Source organism: Triplophysa rosa, linkage group LG5 (genome assembly GCF_024868665.1).
Source record: "Triplophysa rosa linkage group LG5, Trosa_1v2, whole genome shotgun sequence".
Taxonomy (NCBI): domain Eukaryota; kingdom Metazoa; phylum Chordata; class Actinopteri; order Cypriniformes; family Nemacheilidae; genus Triplophysa; species Triplophysa rosa.
The window spans coordinates 17,865,919-17,871,918 of NC_079894.1; positions in this window are offsets into that span (position 1 = coordinate 17,865,919).

Here is a 6,000-nt window from a genome sequence, read left to right on the forward strand (position 1 = left end):
TACAAAAACATTGTAAATGAATGAGCACTTCATGAAGTTAGACGGTACTTGTTGATACAGGGGGTTGAATTACGTGGAGCATAGAAAATCTTTTGAAGATGATTGTAAAATTATATTAGGATCTATGTAGTGCAATATATTTTTCAAACTATGATGCTGTTTGCCATATGTAAGCGAGGCTGCTTGGTGGTTAAGGAAATGTGATTGTCTGCAAGTTAATAATACTTGAAAAACATTTTATATGTAGAATCAATTTGGAGTCACTCTGTCCCCTTTGGCAAAACAGTAGTTTTATCTTTGAATATTTCGAAGTACTGTATACATTAAGAGGTAAGTATAGGCTACTTATATCAATGTGCTAGTAGTATACTTGTAAGTTCATAATTTCAATATTACTTGGGACTAACCTGGCCCACCCTGTCTTATAATGTACAAAAAGTATAAAACTGAAAGTATACTAATATTTTATTTTAAAAGAAGTGTACTACGAAACTTAAATAACCTTCTTTTTTTGTAAGGGTACATTAAATTAAGAGACCAGAGACCATTTTTCTTACTTTAAAATGTACTATTTATAGGTATGTGTTTAGGTAAAATTATTATTTTTGTTTCATTCTGTGATCTATTAACAATATTTTTACCAAATTTCAAATAAAAATATAGTTTCTATTTGCATTTATTAATTTGAAACAGGTCAAAATAAAAGAAAATACGCTCTGTATTTTTTCAGACCTCAAATATTGCAACAAAAAAACCCCACACAATTTCATATTCACTTTTAAGCAATACAACAGTTATATGTACATGTATTTAGGAAAAGTAAAATGTTTTTTAATGTGACAACCTTCATGTGTCTTTACAAAATAAACACACAACAACAAAAATGTTACGATATTAATGGAAAAAACATATTTCTGCACCAAGCAATGCAGTCTTTTAGAACAGCAGAATAGTTGCACAGTCACAGCAACGAAGTCGCTGTGATGCAGGAACAGTGATGTAATGTCACAGGTGTGTTTCTAAAGCAGTTTACAGCGCCTTCTGTTTTATAAATCTGAATAGTTCATTATGTGCCATTGCAAAACTACAGCATATGATATATCAGATCCTATCAAGCAAAATCTGATCAGTTGTATCTGAGAGCAGCGATCAGGCGAAATGTAGGTAGCATGGTGTGAAATAATACCTTACGAAGATCTGTGTCTCAGCATGAATGTCCTCAATACGACTGTAATGTACATTCCTAAACACTGAATGTCCATGCAGAGATGAACTTGATATGATCAGCCATCTGCAAATATTATTGTTATCCTTTCTTTTGTTCTGAATGGGTCTTGACTCTTTTTTCATATGTGCTTGTTTCCCGTTTGCTTAGCTGATGGATGTGCAAGCCAAAACTAACAAACAGTGTTAATCTTTAAGCAAACAGCTTTACAGCAGTTGCTCATCACAAAAAGTTCAATACAGTAAACAATTTCAAATACACGAGATTGCCAAGTGATTTACACACGGTTAATAGTGACATTATTAGTAATAAATAATACAGGTATTCTGTCTTTATTATATTTGCATACGTCATTAAATCAAGGACAAACAAACCTGTACAATAAATGAAATCAGATGTTCACACCCGCTTCAGACATTAATGAAGCTTATCTGGTTCTTAAGCAGTCTTCCACCCTTCTGAAGGTGGCAGCACCGTCCTTATTCAGTTCAATTACTTTAAGAGCAAATACTTCACACATCCAAGAGTTGTGATTCTGCATGAGCTTTCATTACTGTTTCTTCTCATACCAATTCACAGCTCTATCATAAAGTACATATAGCTGCTATCTTAACAAAAAAATCCTAAACTCATTATACAGTACTTTTTTGCGGTGACATATGATCATTGCTGTCTGCGGTATTTTTTAACAGTGGAAGTAATCAATCTAGGAAAGTCCCAGTTGCCCAAAAAACACTTTTCCCTCAATATCCTTGTTAGGAGGCACACTCCACATTTATTGTACAGGGGCCACAGTTTCAATACCAGCAACTTTTAAATGGCTTACTTGATTCCAAAAGTTACAGAAAATTACTTGAAATTCGACAACGATATTTCTTCATAGCTGTAAGAGCTCCTCTCAAGTTATGAATTTGCATCAAAGCAAACAATCAACAACAAAATAAAACAATGATTTGCGGCCACCAAGGCAAGAATCATTATTACTATTGTTCATACACTACTAAACCCTACCACTGAAGATGGGACCACACTAAAAAACACTCCAAATACCTTAGCAACCGCTTGACAACCATCCACAACACTCTAGCCTTTGAGTTTTGCATAGACAGGCGCTATTCTGAAATCACATTTTAGATTAATAATGCTCTGATGAGTTTGCAAGAGGTCATATTTTCTTCTCTGTCCGTACGTATGATCACTGGATTATGTATTCATTAAAATCTAATCTATACGGCTCCCCAAACAGGTTGTCAGGCGAGCAGCCAGTCCCCACCGCATCAGTATTTTTACGAGAGGGCCCCCCAGAAACCCAGGTCCTGCTTGTTTTTAGTGGCCCTGGCTGCAAATGGAAACACTTAGCTCCCACAATAAATTACTCAGCCTCAGTGATGCCATACTGCACACGGGGCCCTCCACCTCTGCCGGGCCACATTGTGAGTCATTAAGGAACATTCAGCCTGGGAGGGGGCTGCACAGTTATCAGCAGCAGGGTGGAGATAAGGCTTCACGCCAGATCTTCATCTCCGAGGGTGGAGAACATATTCTTCAAAAGAGCTCCAAAAATCTCCATTATAAAAAGAAAAAGTCTGAGAAATGGTGAACCAAACAAACTACTTCACTGTAAAAAAAAAATGTCACCAATTTCAGCTGCCTTAAATATTTAAGTTGAATCAAATTAGCTTTATGAGTCAATTGAACTTAATTATATTGAGGTGACTTTTTTACAACTAGATTTTTAAGTCAGTTCAATATAATTTAATTGACTCATGAAGCTAATTTGGGTGCGTTTACACTTGGCATTAACATGCGATCTCGGTGATCCGAACAAGCAGATCGGATCTTCAGACAATCAGGACACAGCGCGTTTACACTTGTCAACAAGTGGCTTCCACATCTGGATAACTCATCGGATCTCTATAGTTTCCCGCCCATTATTTTAATAAGCCTGCAATTTAAAAATAGCCCCGGTGCGGGGAGATTTCACACAACACGTATAACGGGGAGGATGAGCATGTTACACATTTGATACGCAGCCATGTTGAACTCGAGGCAGCGGAGGGAAGTAAACCGCGGTTAAAACAATTAATGATCTTATATGTGAAAGTATAAGCAGAGGACGTTTGTAAAATGACACAAGCTTTTGTACTTGAGCTGTGGCGGGTTTCACTAGCGCGCACACACACAGACTCTAACGGTGTTTTTAAACACATCATTTGTTTATTCATGTCACAGACACATAAAATAATCACATAAGTAGGCCGAAGTTCCTATGATCAAAAGCGACCACTTACATCGTTCACGTCTATTTGGGTTGATTCGGCTGAAAGTGACAGCGCGTCGTTTCTTTGGTCTGCGCACTAAATCGCGTGCTTACTGACATCAGCTATTAGCAACACTATACAATCTTGTTTCTGTGTGTAGATGATATACGGTGTATTCAGAGCTCCGTTTCAAGCTGCCCGTCTGCCGCTTAATCTGTTTTACGGGGACGGTACTTTTCGAGAGAGATCCGTGGGCGTGGCTTGTTGGTTTTTACTAAATCTTTGGTGTTTCAAGTCTTACGAAACCTTTACCCTAACCTTACTCTAACCACCTATGATTGTTAAAATTGATGAAAAAACACGTTTGTGTGATGACGTCAGACTCGAAACACCAAGGATTTAGTGAGAGCCGTACGAGACACAAGCGGCAGCAGCCCTCGGGGAACCGGAGAGTTGATTACACGCCGTATAGGCTACAGTAAACACACACACGTATGTTAGAAACAAGCTGGTATAGTGTAGCCATTCGTGTCTGTGACATGAAAATAAACAAATGATGCGGTTTAAGCTGGCGCTGTGTGTGCGAGTCAACGCCATTCATGGCAGACAGTCACAAATACAGCGATGATACAGCTGAAGTGGTCAAGTAAAACATCTCGTGTGATTTGACATAAATCCTCTGTAGGTTAAAGTATCCATGATAATTTCGTGGGAAAATGAACGACTGTGCAACGTTCGGGAGCAAGAGTAAACTTTCCGCTGCATTTGTCAGCTGCTCCGCAGTCTGAGAGGTTTCGGACAGACGAGAGAATAATGATAGCGGGCGGGGTTTTCTGTGAAGTTGTACCGGTAAATGTAGATAAACTGTCTGGATTGCGTTTACATTACACTGAGATCCGATCACAATGCGTCCCCGACTACCTCTGGATCAGCACACGCTGATCGGATGACATTCCGATCAGAAGCGCGTTTACACTTGTCTTTTCAATGTGTATGTGGACAACATCCAGATACAGGTCGCATGTTAATGCCAAGTGTAAACGCACCCTTTGATTTAACTTAAAAATGTAATGAAGCTTTTAACTTCAGTTTTAAGTTATTTTTTACAGTGTTCTAATATCTCCAGGTAGATTTAAAAAATGTAAAAAAGACCAAATTTAATTTAGGCCGTGTTCAGACCTGACTTCTTTTTCGAAGCTGCTAGCGTCTGTTTTACATTATAGTGGAGTAAACCGTGTTTTAAAAAAACGCTTTTTTAAACGCCAGCGCCGGCGTCTTCTTCTGCAGCTCAGGGCATCTTTTTAAGTGGAAAAAAGTTAAACTTTTCTGAAAAAAACGCCCTACGTCAAGCTCCTTTTCACAGCTAACCAATGACAAGCGAGTAGCGAGACCTGTCATTTCCATAACAACATGCGAGGGAGGTAATTGGTCGAGCAGGATCCTTCTCTAAAAAATAAAATGGCGGCCGAAACGCTGCTTTGAACATATTTTTATATGAATTAAAGTTTATTTTTCACTTTTAATAACTTTCGATTGCATTTCTAGCGAGAAATTAGTACTAATTCTAGTTTTAAAATATGTGGTTGGTTTTAGCAAAGACTGTCTCTGTTTATAATTCAAATAGACTTCCGTTACTCTGCCTATATGAATCCCGTGTGCTGAGCTGCCTTCATGCACAAACGCTGCCAGCTTTTTCAGGACAAAAAAAGACGTCAAGTGTGTTCATGGCCTTGGTTGTTTATATAGTATGTCCATATGAAGAGTTTGGTTCCAAAACGTGACAAACGGCATTTAAAAAAAAATGTGTTTCCGCCAAAATCAGTATTGTATCAGGTCGGTATTGAAAAGTCACTTTTTAATTTTACGCAAAATGCGATATCCGCCGTGTTATTCTGTCACGTTTTCTCCCTTTTTTCCAAACCGCAATATACACCAGTCTTACTTCTCTGCAGAATGCGATATATCTGCTCAACCAAACTTAGCACAGCGTGGAACTTAGCATTCCACGCATTGTAAACAGTAATGGCGGCGCTCTGAATATGGTTGGCTCCTAGTTTCCCTGATCTACTTTGTACTTTGTGTTCAACAAACAAACACAAAAAGGAATAATTTTGATGGCATTGATGAACCTGTGCTGGTTTCTGCGGTGGGTAAGAAACGTAAACCATCGATATCTAATCATTTACGTGAGGAGATTAAGAAGACGAGGCTCTAATTTATAGCATTAAAAAGATGACCTGTTGAATTCATTTTAGGAGCGATGACTGATTGAATGTATTTTAAGTCCAGTGCCTGCATGTAAGATTAGTATTGTATTGAGTTCAGAGGCTGTCATATGTGGATCAACTCACTTGTTGTGTATTTTCACGTTTCGGTAACACTTTATAATAACGTCCAGTTGTAAGTGATGTATAAGTGATTAGTTAATGATGAACAAATAATTTACAAAACATTCATAAAAGATTAATAAGTAATATGCTAACAATTTATGAATGTTTTGTTAATTCAGTTAAA